Genomic DNA, 26,334 nt, shown 5'->3' on the forward strand with positions numbered 1-26,334 from the left:
CTAAGTGCTTGAATGCTAAATTTAGACAAACTTTTTCTAAGATTACATTTTATAAGTGCATTTTGATTTTTAAAAAATCTCAGAAATGGAATCCTAAACTGGCATTATCATTTGCATATTTTATCTATTACTTTTTGTTCTTCAAAAGAAATGATATTAAGTTTCTAATGACTTGGGACCCAGCCACCTGTCATACTAAATAATGCTTTCCTCTTCACAAGTAATATGATGTGCTAATTAACTGTTAAAATTTGGAGTAGGGGGCTGAGAAATAAAAATGATAATGTGTTATAGTGAAAAAAGCCAAACACTTTTCTATTTAGATGCATCTATTTTACTATTCCTAGTGGGACAGAAATTAGAGAAATTGTTATGCTAAGAAGAAACAATGTCACCTTTAAAAATAAATAAATAAATAAATTGCAATCTGGATGAGCATCTATGAAACACAGGCTGTCACACCAAAAATAGACTTTCTTATTCTTGAGGAAAATCAATATTGGTTCCAAATGAGTATATATATATATGTGTGTGTGTGTGTGTATATGTATATATGTGTATATATATATATACACATATATATGCATTTTCATCAACAATGGTAGAGATATTTAGATATTAGATTTAAATCTAAATTTTCAGTTTAAGGTACTGTCTTATTAGCTCTCAGACTTAGCCTCTTTATGCTAAATAGTTATCAAGACATAGAAAGTATAAAACTCAAAACATTGGAAACTAAGACTGGCTGACAACTCATTGCCAGAACATGAAAAATATTTTGGCTAACAACACTGCACATGTTTGAAAGCAGTTCTGAGACATAGACAAAGAGAGAGGTTACACATATATCATTCCACTTCCCCAGAGTCATAGAAGGATGCACACAATGTGATCAATGTCTCAGGCATTGAGACATTACAAAGGAAGAGTAGATCTTCCAGGATGAGTGGGCATGATGCAGTGAATCCCAGGATGTACAGATTTCACAAGAAAGGATGTTTTGATACAAGTGGAGGTTTTTATAAGAGAAATTTATTTTCTAGAAAATGCAGGTTTTTTTTCCTTCATTATTTTTCAAATTATCACAAAAACATGCTGGTATTAGAGCAGAGAAAACTCACTATTTAATTTTGTTCAATGCTGGGAGTTATGTCAAGAGGTGTTTGTACCAGTCAGCTTTCTAGATACAGATAAGGAAGATGATTCAACCAGCAACCCTATGGGCAATAAATACCATATGGGCAGTTTACATCTCCTTTTGGTTGGCAAAGATCATGCCTGTATATATCTCTCCTCATCCAGGAAAGATTAACAATAAAAATCAATATGGGGCATATATAAAAAGTTCTTCAGAGTAAAGAAAAGACAATTTCATACTAAAAACTCTAAGGAAAAATAGACCTTTAGGTGGTCTAATAAATAGATGTGAATCTTAGAACAGTTATTTAGAATCCTTAAAAGACCTATTCCCTATAAACAGAAATTACCAGAAAGTAGAGGATTGACAAAGAATGTGAGTTTATTGAGAGTTATATTGTGAGGAATCTAAAAACGTAAATTAAATTAAAAATTTCCAATGGAGGCAGTGAAAAATGAAATTAATCTATTGGATCATTATATCCTTTTAAAAGACAAATTTGAGGAAGAACTGTATAATGTAGAAGAGGAAAAAACAAGATTAAAAATATGAGAGATAAATTGATAAGTATGGGAGACAAAGCCTAGTGATCCAGTTTAAGAGTTCCAGGAGCTCAAAGAAAAAGAATCAATACCCATTAGAATTAACTAAAGAAAATTTTCTGGAAAAAAACAATAACAGAGATCTACTATCTGAATGGTTTTATTATGAAACTGGTGTAATCAATCAAATGATTCTCACCTAGTCCAACCATGTACAAATTCAACTACATTCAACTAAATGTAGAAAATCCTACATTCAAATAAAAATAGAACAAAACAAAATAATATATTTATGAAAGGATTAAATTTCATATTGGTTTAAAATCTCTGAAACACTTCATGGTAATATATATATACACACATAGATATATGCTATTTGAGAATTTTATATTCATGCAAGTTTTGATTAATATTTAAAGACTACATATTGATTTTCTCAGAAATACAGGTTCAGAACTATATCATGTGATTACCATCTTGAAAAAAAGATACTTGAATCTGTATTTGTATTCTGTACAGAACAAATTAACATTAAGAACTCAAAATTTGGGGAACTGCTTTACAAGGGACAAGCATGGAATACTAATACTAGTAAGCTGTTGTAAATTACAAAAATAAATAAATAAATAAAATTGTAAGTTTGATGATAAAACAATAAACTCAATATAATTATTGAAATATTACAAAAATCAGAAATAAATTATATTATAATGTTAAAATTATATTTATTGTATATGTACATTTTTACCACCTTCTCCCTAATTCTTCTACCCCTCAGACCCTGGTAACTAATTTTCTACTTGTTTCTCTGAATTTGACTTTTTTTTTTTTTTAAGATTCCCCATGTAAGTAATACCATGCAGTATTTTTCTCTGTCTGATTTATTTCATTTAGCATAATGCCCTCAAGGGTATTTCTACAGACATATATATTTCTATATACAATATATATTGTATATGTTTATATAAATTCGTATATATTTTATAATGCAAAGCTGATTTATTTGCATGCATAACAATGAGAATTAGGACACTAGATAAAAAGGAAAGTAGTCTTCTGGCAAATGGAGATCAAAGCTCTTTAAGTAACTTAAATGAGGGCCAACTACAATGGGAAGACTTATGGTGTTGTCTTCAGAAGTTAACTCTCTTCACCTGACACTTCAGCAGGTCTTTCAGACAGGCCTTCCTGCTATTCCTTCTGCTGATTTCTTCTGAAAGCCAAGATGGTATTCCAGATAGTCCATGCTCTTCATGTGTTTATCAAGCAACTCACCCACGAAGTCTAAGGGGTCAGTTTCACTATTCTCAGAAGGTAAGATCTTTAGGTCTTACCAGACCTTGCTTAACATGGTCTCCATCAGAGCAGATTTTAGAACTTGTATGTCGCTTTCCCAGTTACAGACTTCCAGCTATCAAATGAATAAGGTCTAAGGATCTAATCTGTATATCATGGTGGCTAGAGTTGGTAACGTTGTATTGTATAATTGAAATTTGCTAAGATCATAGAACTTAAATGCTCTCACCAAGAAGAAAAAAAAAAGTAAAGTGATGAATGTGTTAATTATCCTATCGTAATGTATATATATATCAATTCATCATGATGTACACTTCAAATATCTTAAAATTTTATGTCAATTATACCTCAATAAAGCTGAAAAAATAAATTAAAGTTGAATATAAAACTATAAGAATAATTTCCAAATGAACAAAAGAATAATAAAGTCCAGTCTTGGACAGTGCAGGGCAATAGAATCATGCTAAGTTACTTATCTTGGAAGTGGGAGCATGTTTGTGAAGGAGTTAGATTATAATAACATTATAAATCATCATATGAATTAATGTATGCAAATAAATTTTAGAATCTCAATGATTCAATTAGTATCCTGGGTGGGGGGAGATACTGATTCAAAGAGCAAGACCTACCTTGATTAGGCAAACAATCATTGTATAACTGGGAGGAAAAAGTCGATGAGTAAATTCCTAGAGTATTTGAGGGCTAGTTGTTTCAAACATTTCAGTAAAAAGAGTAACCGGTAAGCAAAATTTTCTATGGCAAAGAAAAAGAGGGAAAACTACCACATTCATTTCTGTGAGGCACAATCATGATGTCATCACTTGATACAGATTGCAACCACAAGGAAAAGTATAGCTCAAACTTTCTCCTGTAGGCAATGTCTAAGATGGTCTTCAGGGATTGTGATCTCCTGACGTTTATGTCCTTTCTTAGTTTTTCCCCTTGAAGGTGGGTTGCATTAGTGAGACTCATTTCTAAAGGAAAAAAATATAGCAGAAGTAATAGGATGTTACTTCTGAGATTATAAAAGTTATAAAATCATAAAAGCATTATGGCTTCTGTCTTGGACTCTTTCTCTCTCTCTCTCTCCCTCTCCCCCCCAGGAAAGCATGCAAGCCTATGGAGAGGCCCAAGTAGTGAAGAACTGATAGCTTCAACCTCCAGTATGCAGGGTCCTGAGCCCTGCTAACAACTACAGGAGAGAGCTTGGAGGTGAGTTCTCCTCCAGTTCAGTCTTGAGATGTGTGTGGCTTCTACTGACACCATGATTGCAGTCTCCTGAAGAATGCAAAGCCAGAGGCAACCAGCTAAACTGTTCCGGACCCACAAAAATGGTGGGTCAACACCAGCAAACAAAGAAATACAAGCAAATAAATAAAATATTAAATAAAATATTTGTGTAAATATAGGTATGTATATTTGCATACTTTGTTACACAGGGCCACTATGCAAAAGAAAAAAAGGCAAAAACTGAGTAGAGGAAAACTCAAAAAATACATGTAATCATTAGTCTTCTTAGAGTATAAGAGTGAAGCCATAAAAAATGAACAGAAAGATAAAAAACAAGTTTTCATTAAACCAATGATAATAGTAACATATTCAGTATATTATATATACTTACATATACTCTATGTGTGTGTATAGGAATGGAATATTGGAAAATAAAGTTGAGGTAAAATCCTAGAGATAACCAAAAAATAAAGGAAGGAATAATAGGAGATGAAGGATAAAATAAGCAGTAACTATAAAAGGTGAGCCCAGAAGGCCCAATTTCTGAATGAAAGAGTTGCAGCAAAAGAAAACTGAGGAAATATAAGGGAGAAAATTATCAAAGAAATATTTCAGCGATCACTAGAATTGAAGGAAATATATTACTAGATTAAGAAAAAAAAAAACACTGAGAACTCAGTCAAATAAATTCAGATCCACAGCAAGACATGTTATTTTGAAAATTCAGAGCTCTTAATAACTTAAGAACTCAGAGAGGAAAAATAAGTGGGAGAGAGAGTTAAGATGTTATTAGACCTCTCAACAATAGCCCTGGACACTAGAAGACAATGGGTAATACTTCTAAAATTTGAGAAAATAAATGTGATTTTAACCTAAAAATATGTAATTAGCTGAACTATAAATTAGGTATGAGGGTAACATAAAAACATTTTCAATTGCAAAACTTCCAAAATGATTTCTTCTCATGCCCCACCCTTAGGCTATTACAGTGGTCAACTTTTTTTATATAAAGATCCAGATAATAAATATTTCAGATTTTGTATGGACCATCAAGTCTGTGTTGCAGTCACTGGACTCTGCCCTTGGAATGTGAAATAATCTATAGACAATATGTAAATGAATGAGCGTGATTATTTTCCAATTAGCTTTATTTATGGATACTGATATTTGAATTTCATAAACTGTCACATGTATGCCATGAAATATTTTTCCTTTTCCCTCAAACATTTGAAAATGTAACAATTATTTTAGCTCCTGAGTTGTATAAAAATAGAGGGAGAATCAGATTTGGTGGGCAGGCCCACAGGTTGCTGGCTCCTGGATACTGGAAGGTAAGCCTCCCCCAGATGGAGTTAACCAAGAAAGAGGAAGTCATAAAATCAAGGATATAGAGGATTCAATGCAGGAAAGAGGGAAGTTGAATCCCCAGGAGGAAGGTGAAGACAGATCCTAGAAAGACAGTGAGGCAACTGCCTCAAATCACAAGACCCACCACCGATCTAGGTTGTAATAGGAGGAGAGAGAGCTCCGGAGAGATTTCAGCAAGGAAGGCAATTTGAAAACAACCAATATAAAATGAAAATGATAGATTTCCCAGTGTGTTCATTGTATTGAGAAGAACTTTGAAGGTTTATTGGAGCCTTGGAGAGAAGGAATCATGATGGGTATAGATGGAAAAAAAGAACAAACAAATAAATGAGATGACGATTCACAGGCTAAAACGCACAAACAAAAAAAGTCAGTCAAGAAAAACATTTAGTCATCATAACTAAGTCGTATAGATCTGAAGAGTAGTTCATTAGTTATAACTCACAGAATATTGATTTTTTAAAAAAGATTTTATTTATTCATTTGAGAGAGAGAGAGAGAGACATAGCACAAGCAAGGGGAGAGGCAGAGGGAGTGGGAGAAGCAGACTCCCCACTGAGCCGGGAACCCAACATGGGGCTTGGTCCCAGGACCTGGAGATCATGACCTGAGCCAAAGGCAAATGCTTAACCCTCTGAGCCACCCAGGTGCCCCTAGAATATTGATTTAATAAAAACCATAAAATGGGGACGCCTGGGTGGCTCAGTCGGTTAACCATCTGCCTTCAGCTCAGGTCATCATCCCAGGGTCCTGGGATCGAGTCCCGCATCAGGCTCCCTGCTCCGCGGGGAGCCTGCTTCTCTCTCTGCCTCTGCCTCTCTCTCTCTCTATCTCTCATGAATAAATAAATAAAATCTTTAAAAAAAATAAAAATAGGGGCACCTGGGTGGCTCAATCGGTTAAGCGGCTGCCTTCGGCTCAGGTCATGATCCTGGAGTCCTGGGATCGAGCCCCACGTCGGGCTCCCTGCTCGGCGGGGAGTCTGCTTCTCCCTTTCCCTCTGCCTGCCTCTCTGCCTACTTGTGCTCTCTATCTGTCAAATAAATAAATAAAATCTTAAAAAAAAATAAAAAATAAAAATAAAAAAAATAAAAACCATAAAATGACTGTATTTAAGACACTGTTAGAAGTATGTGTAAGGATGGGGATGGGAGGAGGTGTTTAAGTAGCTAGAACTGAAAACTCAGGAAATAGTACTTGAAGTATATTATTTAGAAATATGAACGTGACCACCCAAAGAAATAGGTAACAATAGTAAGTTCCTATTTCTGAGGTGTAAAGGATAAGGAAGGCTGGGCACAACCACCATTTTTATTTATATGTCATGCAAATTTATTTGAAATAGTGTTTTAAGACCAACACATTTTAATACCCTCCCCCAAATAAATAGAAAGTATGAAAGTCTATTTGTGTTCTATAAATGGCAGTAACCTAGATGATATAATAAAAATACTGATACAATAATTATATCATTTGTCTTAACAATTAAAAATATGAAACGCATTAAAGTAACTGCAAGAAAAGATTGGAGAGAATCCAAAGAAGACAAAACTTGAAGGAATCTTACATTACAAAAAAAATTTTTTGAACTGGCTGTTCCCTCTGTCTAGAATGCCATGCCCCCAGATAGTTGACTGACTTGCACCTTTCCCAGCTTCACGCCCCCCTGCTAAAATAGCACTTCCTCACTGAGGCCTCTCCTGATCACCCAGCACACAAACATACTTCCTGTCAGACATACCCTGCTTTGTTTATATCTACAGGTTTTATAAACTCTGACAAAACTCTGTTTTAATCTCTGTTCTTGTTGTTGGTTTTTTCATTGTCTTTCTGTTCTCTTTAGAATGTAAAACCCTCGATGGCAGGGATTTTAATCTGTTTTGCCACTCCTGTTTTCCCAAAATTTAGAGCAGTGTCTGGTAGACCATAGGCATCAATAGATATGTGTCCTAATGAACACTGACTTGTGATAAATTAGACACAATAAGAAAAACTGAATAGTGTAGGAATTTCAAATTTTCCCAAATGAATTTATAGATGTAACAAAATATATATCACTTCTCCACAGGAGTTTTTGTTGGAACTTGTCAAAATATATCTCAACTTCAGAGTAATCATTAATTAGTATAGTAGAGGGAGCAGGGAACTGTCAAGTCTATGGTGGCTAGTACCGTTAAATCAGTGAAAATAAAGATACTTTGAAAAATAATAAAATAGGATTTACCAACAAAATGTTTAAATATAGTGTAAAATAGAGTAATTTTAAAATCAGTTTGCATAAAAATCCACTGATAGGTAAATGGAACAGAATATGCAGTCTTGAAGACAACCGCATAAATATTAGTAATACCAACAGGTTAGTCATAAAAAGGTGCAGGAAGCAGTGGGTATTTGGGAAATTTTTGTTAGTTACAATATATACTACCCCCCCAAATTCCAGAGGTTTAAAATATGTTAAATAACAATTTTTATAAAAAATAATACAAATACTATAAAACAGAGGTGAATAGCCCAAGCACACATAAATAATGTTTTACCTGGTCTTTTAAAGCTGATATATCAGACGTCATCACAGATAAAACAAATAGATAATTGATTAATAAAATATTTTTGAACCTGTATTTTTCTCAAAAGCTTGAAGAACCCTTCCAAATATAAAGTATAATGACATTCAAATTTTTTAAAAACAGCAAAGGACTAAAACAACAAAAAAAATGTTTAGCTTTACCAATAATTTTTATTTTTATTTATTCAATTTTTTAAAGATTTTATTTATTTATTTGAGGGAGAGAATGAGATAGAGAGAGCATGAGAGGGGGGAGGGTCAGAAGGAGAAGCAGACTCCCTGCCGAGCAGGGAGTCCGATGCGGGACTCGATCCTGGGACTCCAGGATCATGACCTGAGCCGAAGGCAGTCGCTTAACCAACTGAGCCACCCAGGCGCCCCAACCAATAATTTTTAAAATGCAATTTAAAAAAACAATAAGATAATATGTCCCCCCCTTTCTCATTGGCTAAGCCTAAAATTAGTAATTAATACAGTTAGGGATTCTCATATACTTGTGGTGAAATGAAAATTGGTTCACGTTTTTTGGAGGGAAATTTGGTCCTCTGATCAGTATTTTTGGAGGGAAATTTGGTCCTCTGATCAGTATTTTTATTCTTAAGGAAATAATCAAGAATCAAACTATGTTTGATGTTCTAGAAAGTCCTTCAAAGGACTTTTAAGATTAAGATTGAAAAATAATAGAAACAACTTAACATTCAACAATAGAGGAATAGTTTTATAAATTAAATATTGTAATTCAGTTCAGGTTAAATAAATAATGGTGTAGTAATATGATAACATTTTTGTAGCTATTAAAAAATCGTGTTCACAGCATGCCTAAATACATGGAAAACTCCTCATGATATGTAGAATACCAATAAATGATATTAACATGGTTTTTAGAATAATCCCAATTGCTTTTTCCCATTTATATTACATATATAATGTATTCTATCTACTTGTCTATCAATTATCTACTTCATCTATCTATGTACCCATCATCTATAATCTAATTTTAATCTAGTTGTACTTCATTGAACATAATGCATCTCTGAGTTGACAAATAAACTTTCTTACACACACACACACACACACACGTGCACACTTTTTTTTAGAAGTGATTACATCTGGTTATAAGACTGCAGGTGACTTTTAATTCTTCTATCCACTCTTCTGCATTTTCCATTTTGTACAATGAAGATAAAACACTTTATTGGGGCGCCTGGGTGGCTCAGTCGTTAAGCGGCTGCCTTCCGCTCGGGTCATGATTCCAGGTCCTGGGATCGAGCCCCGCATCAGGCTCCCTGCTCAGCGGGAAGCCTGCTTCTCCCTCTCCCACTCCCTCTGCTTGTGTTCCCTCTCTCGCTGTATCTCTCTCTGTCAAATAAATAAAATCTTTAAAAAAAAAAGAAGATAAAACATTTTATCATTCAATAAAAGAACTGAATAAAAGTACTCATAAACTTTTCCTGAGACCTACTGAAATCTGATCACCAAACTCTCATAGTTTCAATCATGGCAGTTTCATGACTGTCTCAAAGAAGGAAGTCAGAAAATAGAAGGTGGCAGCTAAGGGTTGGATGTCACTGCTTTCCTTTGCTGAAAAGCTCTTCTTTCATAGCTATTCACTGTTTATAAATGACAGCACAAAAGAATAATTGGGAAGAGTTGCCTGATACGAAGAAAAAGGAAAAAGTCTCTGGAAGTCTTCTGCCAGAGTTATTTTTGGAGATCTTTAGTGAGCAGAACAGCCCTTCAGCAAGACTTGAGCTACCAAATGTATTGATGGCTCCATCAGTTTTCTCAGGGAAAGTCTACAATAACTACCACCCACCCACCCCACCAAAACACATAAGATTATAATGTTTTATTCTTTTGCTGTGCAACAATCTTAGTTTTAAAGTGCCACAATTTAGCTCTGTCTTTGAAGGGATGGAGAAATGTAAGCAGTGTTTTTGAGGGGAAAATGCTTCCTGTGACCCAGAGGTGCCAGATTTGGGCAATATTGTCCCGAGAATCGTGTCAAGTCTTTGTCTACTCTTCTTTTTTCTGTAAAACATGTCTAATCTCTTCTTCCACTTTTGTCACCACTTGTGGTATGATATACTTATGGTGGCCACTATTACAACGTGTCCATAGGTAAAACTGACAGACTTGTGAAACAAACCTACTCTAGAGTAAAAAAACTATTCATAGGGCATTTACTGTATGCAGGTGGTGTTTTTTACATCTTTAATTGATTAATGAATTTCATCTTCGCAACAGCCCTGTGCCACACTGCTAACATCCCTTTTGCTCTTAGATTAAGATCCAAGGCACAGAGAAGGCAAGGATTTTACTCAAGTTTACACAGCTAATAAGTAAATGATGAGCTAAGATATAGACCAGGGATTCTGACTCTTAAGCCCCATTGTAAATTTCCTGACCTTTTTGCAATCATCTATGGAGTCCCTGTGTGAAAAATCCCCTCTAATGTGTTGAGAGCAGGTTTTCTTGCAAATGCATGTAAATCCCTACTGTGAATCAGTTTTGGGGATGGTTTTTCCTAAAGCCAAAAATGTAACTTAAGACTGGAAGAGAGAGGCTATGTCTTTCCTCTCTTCTTATTCTGAAGGATGGGAAGTTTTAAAGTAGGTTTGGTGGTGGGGGGGCATCAGGTCAACTAGATTCAGCAAAGGAAACAGTGGGCCCATCGATTGAATCCTTTTTTTCCTTCTGGCAATTGTGTTCGCAGTTGCAGGAATGGAAGTGCTTTTATTCAGTTGTCAGGAAAAACAGTGATTCTTGGTAAAGTAACATCCAGCTCGGGGGTGGGAGGATGGGTTAGCCTGGTGATGGGTATTAAAGAGGGCACGTTCTGCATGGAGCACTGGGTGTTATGCACAAACAATGAATCATGGAACACTACATCTAAAACTAATGATGCAATGTATTGGGGATAATATAAGAATAAAAAAATTAAAAAAAAAAGTAACATCCAGCTCCACTTTGAAATGCATCTGAGTTCTAGAGCCATTGGCAGGAAGTCAGGTAGGGTCTTCCTGACATTTTGGATGTAAGGAAATTATAAGAGATCCAGGAAAACGATAGATTTCTGGACATGCTGTTCATATTTTCTCCTCATTCCCGATTCTCCCTGCACCTGCTCACTGTTACTGTGCCTTGGGAAAAATGACTATGTGTAAATCCTAAGAGTTATTCCTCCTGACTTATTCTTTTTATGGTCCTGAGCCTTTTGGTCTGGTTTTTCATAGACTGGGCTCAACGCTGAAAGTTTATCCAACTCTTTGGTGGGATAGAAGCCACCCAGGCCTGAGTCAATCAGCAGAAACCTGCATTGCTGTTCAAGAAAGCAGTCTACCAGGGGATAGCCAGTTTTTTTTATTCAGGTCCAACAGCATATGCTGACTTCCATGTGACAGATGGCACCATGGCTGCTGTGGATGCAGCTTAAACAGTGGACTTTCCAGAGGCTGGCATTTACGAAATTTGGCACAAGTCAACACATGAGAATTTCTGCTTTCCTGGTGCAGCAAGGCAAACTGTTTAATGGGCCAATATAAATATCCTCAGGAGTACTTCCAAAACCTGTGAGAGATGACATCTAGTAATAAAGTGGATTTCTCACTCATCAGTCATCATGATTTGAATATCTTTCTGTTGTAAATGAGATCTTATTATAAGATCACAAGGTAGGGACATCTCTGAGTTGACAATGACAGCCAATCTATAATTGTTGTACACGAGGATGTCCTTATTGCAAAGTCCTCATATGTATCTTTATACAAAACTCTTACTGCCCTCAGGGGTCTGACTCCCATTTTTTCCTGCCATGATTATGATATTTCTCTCTTTAAGAGCTATTGATTGATGAGTTTTGCTTGCTGATTTCTACTGTTAAAATCGCTTTCCTAATTTCCACTGGCGGGGACTATTTTTAAGGGTAGGATTGATGTCAGAAATGCCAGCAAATAGGCTTCTAACAGAGAGGGGACAATTGGGAAGAGTCTCCATGGTCTGGCTCTACCCCTTGATCCACTCAGATCTGCCCAAGTGTAAAATAATCTTGAATGAAGTTAAGTAGGCTTGAGATTCATAGGTATTTTTCATTTTTTGGATCTATATAAAATTGCATGTTCTGCCTATCTGTATTCTCTCTTGTTAATCTTATACAATGGAATTCCACAAATAACACTTGGTCGTGGGTGGCAAGTAAAGCTATAGCTTTAGCACTGTACTAATTTGCTTTTTTATTTTTTTTTAAATCTGCTTTTTGGGACGATTCTAACTCCCTCAAGGGCTATAAGCAAAAATATCCAAGAAAAAGGAATTATTCCTCCTCCTCCTTTTTACTTTGTAAAGAGATGAGCATTTCTGGTGTATTACCTTGTTATTTGCGAAGCACACATATATTAACGCTCGAAAAAGTTTTAAGGCAAGAATTACAATAAATGATCATGGAGGAGCATCACCTTGCCTAAAATCACACAGCAGGTGTCTCCATATGAGACACAACTGAAACTTGGAAATTCTGACCCTAAATTTTGTAGGTTTTGTTTGTTCTGTTTTGTTGGTTTGCATATAAAAATGCTCTCAAATATAAATAACTTATAAATAAATAATTCAAATAATATCAAAGTATTTAAAGTTAAAATGAAAAGTTATTTTTCTTCCCCCTAAACCCATGACTTATAACAGTAAGATAGATGTTTATACTTACAGAAATTTTTAATGAATATATGAAGTGTATAAGGGTACTCACATGCATAAGAATATTCACATATAGGTTTTTTTCCCCAAATTTGGTATGCACTAAATACATTGGTTTGGAATTTGCTTTTCTCACTTAATATCCCAAGACTTTCAAGTTGTAGGTATAATGCCGACTGTTTTTGATAGTTACTTAGTTTTTATTAAAGTAGTACAGTTGACCAGGGAACAACAAGGCTTTGAACTGTGTCGGTCCATTTCTAGGTGGATTTTTTCTGATAAATAGAGTACAGGGTTGTTTTTCTTCCTTACAGTTTTTCTTAATAACATTTCCTCTTCTCTAGCTTATTTTATTGTAATACAGTACATAATATAAATAACAAAAATATGTGTTAATCGAACATTTTTTGTTGTCAGTGTCATACATTCAACAGTATTTAAAGATTTTGGGGGAGTCAAAAGTTATCCTTGAATTTTCAACTGTGCAGAGAAAAGGTTGGTGTCCCTCCCCCCCACGTTATTCAAGGGTCAATTGTACATATATATGCACATACTTCCTTATACATTACTTTAATACATATGTATGTGGTAAATATATATATATATGTTTAAGTCAACGAATAATAAAAAAGCTTATTACAAGACACCATAAAGTACAGGATTGCTAAATGAGACCCACGAGTTGGAAGTCAAGTTTTGCTAATAATTTATAAGGGCACAGGTAATGGTGAGATACAGATAAATTATGGAGAAGTCTGAGATGGCCAACACATTTCTTCAGATTCTCTCTCATTATATTAAAACACATTGTAGCCTTGATTCGACAAATACTTCAGCGACGCATCACTTCAATCCCCCTTCTAATACCCAAATTTATTCTTCAGGCATGTCTTTCCACTACTTACTCTTTTTCTTCTTCTACTCTATTTAGTCTAACAAATGTGTTCTTTGATTCAACCATGATTTTTTTCAGCTTAGTAGTATGCGTGTTCTTTATTTTTCTATTTCCTTTTTCTAGTTTCATATTGCTGATAACTTCCTTAGCCTTTTTTTGCATGTTTATTTGGCTTATTTTTGAATTCTTAGTCCTTCTAATCAAATACTTATGGTTTTGATGAAATCAAACATAGTTTTCAGGTGCCTTGGTGGCTCAGTTGGTTAAACGTCTGCCTTTGGCTCAGGTTGTGATCCCAGGGTCCAGGGTTCCAGCCCCGCATTGGACTCCTGCTTAGTGGGAAGTCTGCCTCTCCTTCTTCCTCTCTCCCAGCTCGTGTGCACTCACTCTCTCTCACTCTCTCTTTCAAATAAAAACATAGCTTGCTGTCGCTCATTTGAAATAGTTGTGCTCCACAAACTCCTGGTTGTTTTGACTTGTGAGATTTGACCAACGTGTTAGATGCTTATTTACTACTCAAGCAGGTAATGGCCTAAGCTGTGCCAAGTCCAATGACCTCGACCCAAGTGTATCATGGTGGTTTGTGTTCTGTCCATTTGCTTAAATCAAACTTACATTTCCCTGAACTTTCTGCTTTCTATGGTTCTAGATTAGAGTTGGCCAAAAGGGGAATTTATGCAAGATTTGGAAGGTGGGAGTGAAGCAGTCACCATCACTCTCTGGACGTCCTCGTGGATAAATATGAGGAGAGCTTGCCCTTGCTCCCCCAGCTCTGTTCTCAGAACTTCTTTCAACATGTTGGATTTGCTGAGCAACAATAGCTCTAGGTCTATTGCAGGACACTTGGCTGAGGACCCTCAGTGACAGCAGCCCCTGATCTATTTCTGAACTATGTTCCTCCTTTGTAGCCCCACTTCTGTGTGACAGAGTCAGTGACTTTGATTCTCCAGTTCTTCCTATCAGATCTTCACTTCCCAACTCCTCCAAAAACAGTTCTAAGTACCATTCCTAAAATAATTCCCTTGTTCCCTAGTGCCATAGCAAGTGCTGGCCTTTCCTATTTGAACCCTGACTGATCCAAGTTTGGGCTGAAGAAGCTGAAGCACAGGGCACCTGGGTGGCTCAGTCAGTTAAGCGTCTGCCTTCGGCTCGGGTCATGATCCCAGGGTCTTGGAATCGAGTCCCGCATCGGGCTCTCTGCTCGGCCGGGAGCCTGCTTCTCCCTCTCCTTCTGCCCCCTGCCCCCCACTTGTGATGCCTCTCTCTCCCTCTCTGTGTCAAATAAATAAATAAAATCTTAAAAAAAAAAAAAAAAAGCTGAAGCACAGGAAGCACCAACACCAGGAAGCCACAGTTAATCATTTCTTAGCAACTCCTCAGATGAAGAGGTTATCCCTAGCTAAGCAAAGAGATGCAGAACGAAAAGGAGGCACCCCCTACTCTTGTTTACCAGCCTTGGAGGCGCGTATAAGGGACAGGTGGTGCAGACCACGTCCAAGGCGTGTTAGACCCCCAGCACCTGCTTTTCTCACCTCCCTATCCACCCGTGGTTTTGTGTTGCTGTGATTTTACTCCAGAGAAAACCTGCACCAGAGATCTGAGTCACTGCTAGTGTGGATTCTGGCACTGTTGGTCCCACGCAGAGTGGGAGGAAGCAGAAGCAAAATTCCAACAACCCCTTCCCTATTTTTATTTTCTCACAATGGGGCAGGGCTGCCTTCTGTTCAAATACCTCCTCCCCAGTGCACACACCTGCTTCAAGCAGCCTCCTTGAGGTATCTCTTCGTCCTCCCCACGTCAGGGTGTTTTCTCTCATTGTCTTCAGCGGCAGAGCTTTTGAAACGTAGCCAGCACTGCAGCTTTCTTTCCTGCAACCAGTTTCGGTATTTCCTGTTTGTTTTTGTTTTTGTTTTTGTTTTTTCTTTGTGAATGTATCCATTTTGGAAGGCATTTGAGGTAAATAAATGTATTTAAACTGGTATGTTTACTTGTCAACCTCTTTGGCTTTTGTTACACTCTGTCTTAGACAACTCTGGCTGACATAACAAAATATCATAGACAAGGTGGCTTTGGCATAGAAATTTATTTTCACACGGTTCTGGAGGCCAGAAGTCCAGGACTTGGATGCCAGTATGTTTGGGTTTTAGTGCCAGCCCTCTTCCAGGCCCGCAGGCGGCTGCCCTCCCACACGGTCCTCAAATGGCAGAGAGATAAAGAGTCTCTGATGTCTCTCCTTACAAGGACACTAATGCTATCAGATCAGAGGCCTACCCTTAGGACCTCAGTGAACCTTAATTACTTCCATAAAGGCCCTATCTCCAAATACAGTCCTATTAGGGGTTAGGGCTTAAACATATGAATTTTGGGTGGACACAATTCAGTTCATAGCACAGTTACAATTTTAGTTTTTCCTTTTTACTCTCCAACTTCTATATAGGAACCCAGCGTCTTCCCACTGTAGCAAGGCTACATATTTTATTCTCAGCCCCCCTTGCTTTGCTTTATAAAGTCCCCCCACCCCAACATATGACCTCCTAGAAATTTCCATAATGTAGATCTGTCCTTCTTTGTTTTTTGGTTTTCTTTTAAAGATTTTATTTATTTGAGAGAGAGAGCAAGAGAGGAAAAGGCAGGGGGAGAGGGACAAGCAGACTCCCCACTGAGCAGGGAGCCCCACGACCTGAGCAGAAGGCAGACGTTTAACCGACCGAGCCACCCAGGCACCCCAGAGCTGTCCCTCTTCTAACTTTCATGAACACTTAGCTATCCTCTTTCCTAGTAACCTTGGCCAGGGAGGATATATTAGTTTCAAGTTTAACCAGTTTAGGCAATAATGACTAAATCTAGTTGAAATGCATATGCAGATTTGAACACCTTAGGAGAACTTTATTAACAAATATGTGTTGGCTAAGTGCTATATGACAAATACTGAGCAAGATCTGGGAACACATAAATAGGGAAACTAAAATTCCAACTCCCAATAAATTTATACTAATGAAGGGAATTTGAAGCTCTTCAGCGGTAAGATATGGGATTAAATACTCAATAAATCACATCACATAGTCAGAGGCTCCTTAGTTTTTGGCAAGCAGACCATGTATTTTCCAATTACAGTAAAGACTCTGAGCTCAAACCATGTGTTGTTGAGTGTGGATTTGATCCCAATATCTGGGGCAGATAATAAGGATATCAAATACTTTCACTCATAAGTAATCTGTCTAGTAAATATGCTAATATCATTGGTAGTAGGCAAGCATAATTGAGTAACTCATAAGAGAAATGACCCATAAAGACAAAAAAAAAAAATCTTCATTTTTTTCTGCACAATTGTTTAATATTTCCAGTGGATTTTCATGCAAAATGACCTGATAGGTTTTGTAAAAACTTGATATGGTTAGAAATATAAAAGAGTCACAAAAATTTTATCTGGAATGTCTGTTTTTGAGAAAGCAGAGTGACCTGAGGGTTTGTCTAATGGAGTGTGATGGAATGAATGTTGAAAGATTAGTTGGAGCCTGATTGCAGGGGGTCTTGGACTCCAAGAGTTTAGTTTGACTTCTAGGGAAGGTTTCTCTGATGTGAAACCATCCAAATTTTTTGAGCAATGGATTAATATAAGTAAAGTTTCTTTGTTTTTCAGAATAATTTGCTGATAAGATTGACTTAGTCTTGGTAATTTAGGATGTATCAAGCTCATATATGAAATCAGATAGGAGTCTATTACAAAAGATATCGATTAGTTAAAAACTGAATTCAGTAAAGAAAAAAAATCCCAAATATAGTAAGGTCTCTGAAAAAGTTCAACAAAATATCATAGAGTGTTAGTTGTCAATTTAGACTTAAATATGCATTCATAATATGTGTCTGTTTATAAATGGAGTCATCAGTCTTATCATAACATAAAACACATTAAGAAAAAGTTAACTCTATGAGATGAATGGACTTCAATGAAAAGGAAAAAAAAAAACATATTTCTACCAAACAGAACTTTTTTCTCATTCTTTCTCTATGAAATTCTAGAGGACTGAATAATTTTTTATTTATTTTTATTTTTTTTTAAGATTTTTTTTATTTATTTATTCGAGACAGAGAGAATGAGAGAGAGAGAGAGCACATGAGAGGGGGGAGGGTCAGAGGCAGAAGCAGGCTCCCTGCCAAGCAGGGAGCCCGATGCGGGACTCGATCCCGGGACTCCAGGATCATGACCTGAGCTGAAGGCAGTCGCTTAACCAACTGAGCCACCCAGGTGCCCAGGACTGAATAATTTAAGGAGGTAATTAAGACAGGAACTTGGGTGGTAGGGTTTTTTTTAGTAGTTTATATGATATATTTTTATTAAAAAGAGACAAATTTTATTTACAGAAAATATTAATATAGCAATTCTGATTATTTTTAAACAAGTCAAAAATGTCATTGCACACTGTCAAAAAGTTGTTTCTGTGATAAGGCCCACAAGACAAAGTAAGCTATATTTACATCAATACATAGGAAATAGAAGGAGTTGCCTAAATTGCCATAAGAACCAGAACTGACTTAATCATTCTGCTTCCATTTCCATTTTAGTTATTGTGCTTATAATGTTAGAAGAAGGCAGCTTTCAGTAAATATTACATTCTATCACATTGGCAAAGTATCAGAAATGTCACTCATTTGTATTCCAATACCATACAAATGTATTTATTCAACTTTAAAGAATGTTCTGCATGGTATTAAAGAATAGTTCTGGGAATTTTTCAGCTGAAATTCATAGGCACAATCTTAACATATATGAACATGATGCAGGGGGAAAGAAGAGAAGGGTGAAAGAAAAAGGAAGAGAGAGAAAGAGAGAGAGAGAAAGTGGGGGAGGGAGAGAGAGAGAATCAGTTTCCTTAAAAAAAAGGAAATTTCTTATCAAATGATGTAAGATATATAAAATCAAATTACAAACTCTAAAGTGTTATAAAAATAAAATGAGATTTACTATTGTACTTTGTCAGTGAGGACTCATCTTTGTGTCTGTGAATGCTATAAGGACATTTGCATCACAAGAAACTGAATATATTGAATACTATGAATGACAACTTGTGTCACTGAGCAGTGGTTGTAAAATTTATTGAAAGTGGTATGTATTTAGAGGCCTTTGGGTGGTCTTTCCTTCATTACTTTGTACATATGGCATTTCTGGAAAACCTAAATGAGACTTAGCAAAATAAAAATCATATTTTTCTGTATCTATAATTTTTTCATACAACAATACACTTTTGAAATTCTTTGTTAACAGCAGAGACATTGCCAGTCTCTAAACAAAAGCTAAGAAAGAATATACATGCCTTAAAAGTATGATTTTTGAAATAAAACTATTATAACTGCATACTTCTTTGCACACCAGTCTTAGGAAAATTATGTTTAAAGACACAGGACAAAATTAAAACATGTTCATTTTTTAAATTCCATATTTATTTTAAAGGAATTACCAATATTTGTGATAAATTCATAATTTCTAATCATAAGAATGAATAGGGGCACCTGGCTGGCTCAGTCAGTAGAGCTTGTGATTCTTGATCTTGGGGTTATGAATTCAAACACCATTTGGTCAGAAATGACTTTAAAAAAAAAAGAATTACTAGATAATGTCTTGGCACACATTCTTCTTCCTAATAAAAAAAAAGTGTGTGTATTCACTAAAGTGAAAGAAGAAGAAGGAGGAGGAGGAAAGGAGAAGAGAAAGGAAGGAAAGAAGGAAAGAAGGAAGGAAGGAGGGAAGGAAGGAAGGAAGGAAGGAAGGAAGGAAGGAAGGAAGGAAGGAAGGAAGGAAGGAAGGAAGAAAGAGCGAGCATCCAAATTGTAAAGGAAGAAGTAAAATTGTCTCTGCCGGTGATAGCATTTTATATTTAGTAAACCCTAATGACTCCATCTAAAACTGTTAGAACTAATAAATAAACTTAATGAAGTTGAAGGATATAAAATGAACATACAAAAATCAGTTGCATTTCCATACACTAACAACAAAATATCTGAAAAAGAAATAAAACAACCCCATTCACAATAACATTAAAAACAATAAAATAGGGGCACCTGGGTGGCTCAGTTGTTAAGCGTCTGCCTTCGGCTTAGGTCATGATCCCAGGGTCCTGGGATCGAGCCCCACATCGGGCTCCCTGCTCTGCGGGAAGCCTGCTTCTCCCTCTCCCACTCCCCCTGCTTGTGTTCCTGCTCTCGCTATGTCTCTCTCTGTCAAATAAAAAAAAAAAAACAAAAACACAATAAAATATTTAGGTATAAATTTAACAAAAGAGGTAAAAAACCCATACACCGAAAACTATAAGACATTGATAAAAGAAACTGAGAAAGAGACAAATAAATGGAAAGCCACCCTGTATTTGTGGATTGGAAGAATTAATATTGCTGAAATATCCATAGTTCCCGAAGTCATCTATAGATTCAATGCAAAATATCAAAATTCCAATAACATTTTTCTACAGAAATATAAAAAATAATCTTAAAATTTGTATGGAACTGCAAAGTGCCTGAATAGCTAAAGCAATAGTGAGAAAGAAGAACAAAGCTATAAGTATCATAATTCTTGATTTCAAACTATGCTGCAAAGCAATAGTAACTAAAACAGTATGTCACTGATGTAAAAATAGACTCACATACCAATTGATAAGGATTGAAAGCCCAGAAGTAAACCCACACATATGTAGTGAACTAATATTTGAGGAATGAGTCAAGAATACTCAATAGGGGAAAGATATTCCCTTCAATAAATGGGGTTTGGAAAACTGAATATTTGCATGCAAAATAATTAAACCCCTGTATTATGCACTCACAAAAGTTAACTTGAAATTGATTAAATACCTAAGTGTAAGACCTGAAATCATAAAATTCTTAGACAAAAAACATAGGAAAAAATTTCCTTGACATTGGTCTTGGTGACAGCTTTTTGGATATGACATCAAAACCATAAGCAACAAAAGGAAAAATATACAAGTAAAATGGTTGATTAAGGGAGTTTTTTTAAAGATGTATGCACAATAATCTCTATAAATATTATATATATATATATTTTTAATGTAAAATATTTACAGAATTGAATGGAAAAAAGCACAACAAAAAATCTCAGTGTGACAGGAGATCATGTGAATAGCTGAGCATTAAATGAGTGTCCCATGATGAGGGAACAAGTGCAAAAGCTCTGAGAGGGAGTTGGAATGTTCAAGGAACACATTTAGTACAACATAAATTTTTCACTCCTATATGGTAATACTATATGTGGAATATAATATATTCAGTATTAATAATCTATGTACAAAATATGCATAAAATTAAAATAATTCAAGAAATAAGCCAATAGGGGGAACCTGGGTGGCTCAGTCGGTTCAGCGTCTGCCTTTGGCTCAGGTTATGATCTCAGGGTCAGGGATCGAGTCCCATGTTGGGCTCTGCTCTGCAGAGAGCCTGTTTCTCCCTCTCCCTCTGCTGCTCCCCCTGCTCTTCTCTCTCTCTGTCAAATAAATAAATGAAATCTTAAAAAAAAAAAAAAAAAGAAGTCAATAGTATTATGTTTTCATTCTTGTTTTGCCTCTAATAAAAGTCATGGATAATATTTTTGTTTTCTATTGTCCTAATTTTCCATCATAGTACTATGAGGGAATAGTGCAGAATAATCTCTAAGTCTTATCTGACACAATTTTTTCTTTAAATGTAATCCTACTATCAGGTTAAACTCATGCCAGGAACTATAGAGAATATAAAAGATGTAAGTATATAAAATAAATATATTTTTCTTTTTTTTTACAGAAAATTTTTCTTACCTTAAATTATTTTTTGGTATGGAGTGGGTAAAAAATCAATATAGTCTGATTTATTATTTAAAACATTTACTGCTATCTGGTAGATAATACTAGATTTGCATAATTTATTCTCTAACAGACCAAAAAAACCCCAACATTTACCTTTCATAAAATAGTAAATTTATTCATTTTCTACTGTTCTCACCACCCAGATACGATGATGATTTTATTAGTTATTTTGGGTTATTCTACTCAAAAAAACTTTTCCAGGACTTTATGTATGCAAATACTTATTAAGTTACAAATTTGTTAAAGTTCTTATTACAATAGTGGAGCCTGGAGGCCTTTTATTGCAATAAGTAATTGCAATATTTAATTGGGTCCTGTGGTGATTACTCATCTATTTACACACTTGAGAAAAAAATGTTTCCAAAAATCAGGATTTAATTTCCTTTTGACTACATTACATGGTTGTAAAACAAGGAAAAAATAATAATAAAGATGGTAAAATTATTTACCCAAGTCAAAATTTGTTGGAATAACTTAATGGTCTTGTTGAAGAGTCAGCAAGATTTCTAACACTGAGAGCAAAAGCTACTGCTTTTGCCATATTTAAAAAATAAAGAGAAAGGAAAAAAAAAAAAAAAAAAAAAAAAAAAAAAAAAATAAAGAGAAAGGAAAAGAGGAGAAAAGGAAATAGTGGAAGAACAAGGAAAAAGGACAGAGAGGAAAGAGATTTTAAAAATAATCAAAGTTATATGAGCAGTAAAGTGAAGTAGTCTACAACATATTTCCAGAATAGCAAATCTTAATGCATTTATAGCATGAATTGTCTTCTACTCCCTTACTATCATTCAAACCACTTTGCTGAGAAATGTTAGAAGTGGAAATAATAATATTTACTTGTCTGGATTTTTAAAAGCTTCTTCTAGGAGATTCCATGTGGAATTTTTCTCAATGTACTTTATTTGTATCTCTATTTTAGCATATCGCATGGTGTTCATGTTATCTATTTACTTATTGGTCCCCTAGAATTTGTGTACTTTTAAGGAAGAGAAAATACTTATATTTTTATTTTTCTGCTTGAGACATTGCATAATAGGTGCAAATAAATGGTAATTTATTGAATAATTTGCAATGCCAACTGTAACATAAAAGATATGCAGTGTGATTAAAATGTAATCAGTTTTTTTTTTTTATCCTGAGACATGGATAATGACTTAAAAGATCATTTTTTAAAAATATTTTATTTATTTATTTGACAGAGAGAGAGATAGCAAGAGCAGGAACACAAGCAGGGGGAGTAGGAGAGGGAGAAGCAGGCTTCCCGCCAAGCAGGGAGCCCAATGTGGGGCTCAATCCCAGGACCCTGGGATCATGACCTGAGCTGAAGGCAGACGCTCAACGACTGAGCCACCCAGGTGCCTTAAGAGATCATTTGATTCAAATTTCAATTTCAGCAGCATGTAAACAGGTACAGAGAATATCACATCCATATTCTCACAATGAGGGGACACACAAAAGCGAGAAACATTGTAGTTTTTTTAATGAATAAGTTGAGGAACTCAGAGTTTTTTTCATAGAAGTGTCTTCCCATATTATCAGTTGATTAATAAGCATAACACTTATTTTTAAATTTTATTTAATTTTTTATTTGTGTGTAGTTGACATAATATTAGTTTCAGCTGTATGCCATACTGATTCAAGTTCTCTATACTTTATGCTATGATACCACAAGTGTAGCTAAAGTATACATTATTGAAGACATCTTAATAATAATTCTAAGATAAGTATTGTTATCCTGGGCATGAATCATAGTTAGAATTCTATAGTGAAAATACAAAATAGATGTAAAATTCAAGAATGACTAATTTATATAAAGTGATTTATTATTTAAAACATTTACTGCTACATGGTAGATAATACTCTATATTCTAGGTTTGCATAGAAAGTAGTACTATTATCTAGTTAGCAGTAGTTTGATATTCTATTTTGTAAAAGGGATAATAGTTTTATCCTCTGTTGCAATATCATATCACTGGTTTTCCTATTCTATATTTACCTCAAATAATCACATCTATTTCACACACTCATAAGTTGTTTTTGTTGTTGTTATTTGTTTAAGACTTCCATTGGTGAACACCTCAAGCATTTAGTTGAAATCCTAGAAAGGTCATATTTATGCCCTAAGAGTAAGGATAAAGCCAAAATAATTTCTCTCTAATCAAGCCTCAATATTATAAAAGTAACCCTAAAGCAATAACTACCTGCCAGAACAAAATTCTATACTCCTTAAAGGAAGATAACACAGATAAACAAATAATTTTAAAGTGCAGCATAGATTTGAAAAAAACAGAATTCATATGGAAAGAAACAAAAAATAACCAATGGGTCTTACAATTGAGGGAAAAAACAATAATATAAGGAGGCCCCACAGATAATCCATATGGTGATATTAGAGAAGAACATTAAAATCATTATTACAAACATATTAAAAACATTTTGCAGAAAAAGTGCACAAAAAGAATGGAAATATGTACAAGTTTGGAGAAAATAGGAAAGCTGAAGAAGAACCAACTGAAAATTTTATAGCTAAAAATGAAGTATCTTAAGGAAAGGACTTATTGATAGCTTAATAGCAGACAAAACAAAAATCATCTAAATCAGAAATTATAAAAATTGAAGCAATGCAGAGATAAAGAGAATTAAAACTAATAGAGAGTGTAAAGCCAGTGAGACAATAGCAAATAGTTCACCATACATATCATTAAAGTCCCAGAAAGAAATAGGAGACAGAAAGATATACAAATTAATCAACAAGATAATGCCTATTTTTTTCACCAGAAGTGATGAAAGATGTCAACCCACATGTTCAAGAGGTTCAGCAAACCCAAGAAACTCGTACATAGACACAACATAGTCAAACTGTTGAAACTAAGGATTAAAAAAAGTAATAAAAGCCACGATAGAGAAATAAATAAATACTACACTTAGTATAACAAAAATAAAGATGACTGCTTTATCAGAACATGATAATACAAATACTATGGGATTAAGTTTTTAAAGTGCTTTGAAGGAAAAAAAAAATCTGTCAATCTAGAATTTTAAATCCAGGGAAAATATACCCTTAAACATGAAAGCAAATTAAAGACATGTTTAACAAACAAAACCACCAGTAAATGTTCAGTACAAGAAATGTTAAGAGAATTTTTTTTGTAGCTAAAGACATATAATTACAGATAAAAAACTATATCTGCAAAAACAAATAAGAATTACTCAAAATGGTAAATGTAAGTAGATATGAAAAGGTCATGCCAAAATCTATTAAAAGACTATTTACTATTTAAATAAAATACATAAATAATATGTATGGTGGAGTTTATAACATATGCAGTAGTAATTATATACAACAATAGCATGAACAGTGGGTTAAATTGGATTATACTGTTAAAATTATTTTATTGTATATGAAGTGGTATATTAATTTGATGTAGACTGTGATAAGTTACTGATACATATTTTAATCTTTAGAAAACCCAGTAAAAAAATAATAACACAAAGAAGTGGAGCTAAAGCCAATAGTGGAGAAAACATGACAAATTAAGAAAAAAAAATCTAAAATATGTAGTAAATTAAAGACAAAGAAACAAGTAGCAAATGGAAAACAAATACTAAAATGGTATACTCATATCCAACTATATCACAAATTACATTAAACATAAGCAAACATAACAATCCAATTGAAAGACAGAGATTGAGTGGATAAAAACAACAAAACAAAAAAGCTACTTATAACAGACCCAATTTAAATATAAGGACACATTCAAATTAGAAATAAAATGACATATATGATAAAGAGTTAGTATCCAAAATATATAAAGAACATATAAAACTCAACACCTCAGAAACAAATAATCCAATTAAGAAATGGGCAGAGGACATGAATAGACATTTCTCCAAAGAAGACATACAGAGGGTTAACAGACACATGAAAAGATGTTTAACATCACTTCTCATCAGAGAAATGCAATTCAAAACTACAATGAGATATCACCTCACACCTGTCAGAATGGCTCAAATCAACATCACAAGAAACAAGTGTTGGTGAGGATGTGGAGAAATGGGAACCCTCTTGCACTGTTGGTGGGAATGCAAACTGGTGCAGCCACTCTGGAAAACAGTATGGAGTTTCCACAAAAAGTTAAAAATAGAACTACCCTATGATACAGCAATTGTTCTACTAGGTATTTACCCAAAGAATACAAAAATACTAATTCAAAAAAATATATACTAATTTGAAGGGATACTTGTACCTTGATGTTTACAGCAGCAGTATCAACAAGAGGCAAATTATGGAAAGAGCTTAATGCCCATCGACTGATGAATAGATAAAGAAGAGGTGGTATACACACACACACACACACAAACACACAATGGAATACTACTTAGCCATAAAAAATAATGAAATCTTGCCATTTGCAACAATAAAGATGGAGGTAGAGAATATTATGCTAAGTGAAATAAGTCAGTCAGAGAAAAACAAATACCAAATGATTTCACTTATATGTGGAATTTAAGAAATAAAACAGATGAACATATGGGGAAAAGAGAAGAGGCAAACCATAAAACAGACTCTTAACTATAGAGAACAAATTGATGGTTACCAGAGGGGAGGTGGGCAGGAGGATGGGTGAAATAGGTGATGGGGGTTAAGGAGTGAACTTGTGATGAGCACAGGGTGATGTATGGAAATGTTAAGTTACTAAATTTTACACCTGAGACCACTATAACACTGTATGTTAACTAACTGGAATTAAAATAAAAAACTTAAA

Source organism: Mirounga angustirostris, unplaced genomic scaffold (assembly GCF_029215605.1).
Source record: "Mirounga angustirostris isolate CCGP_5_RB_7025 unplaced genomic scaffold, mMirAng1.0.hap1 SCAF_3, whole genome shotgun sequence".
NCBI lineage: Eukaryota > Metazoa > Chordata > Mammalia > Carnivora > Phocidae > Mirounga > Mirounga angustirostris.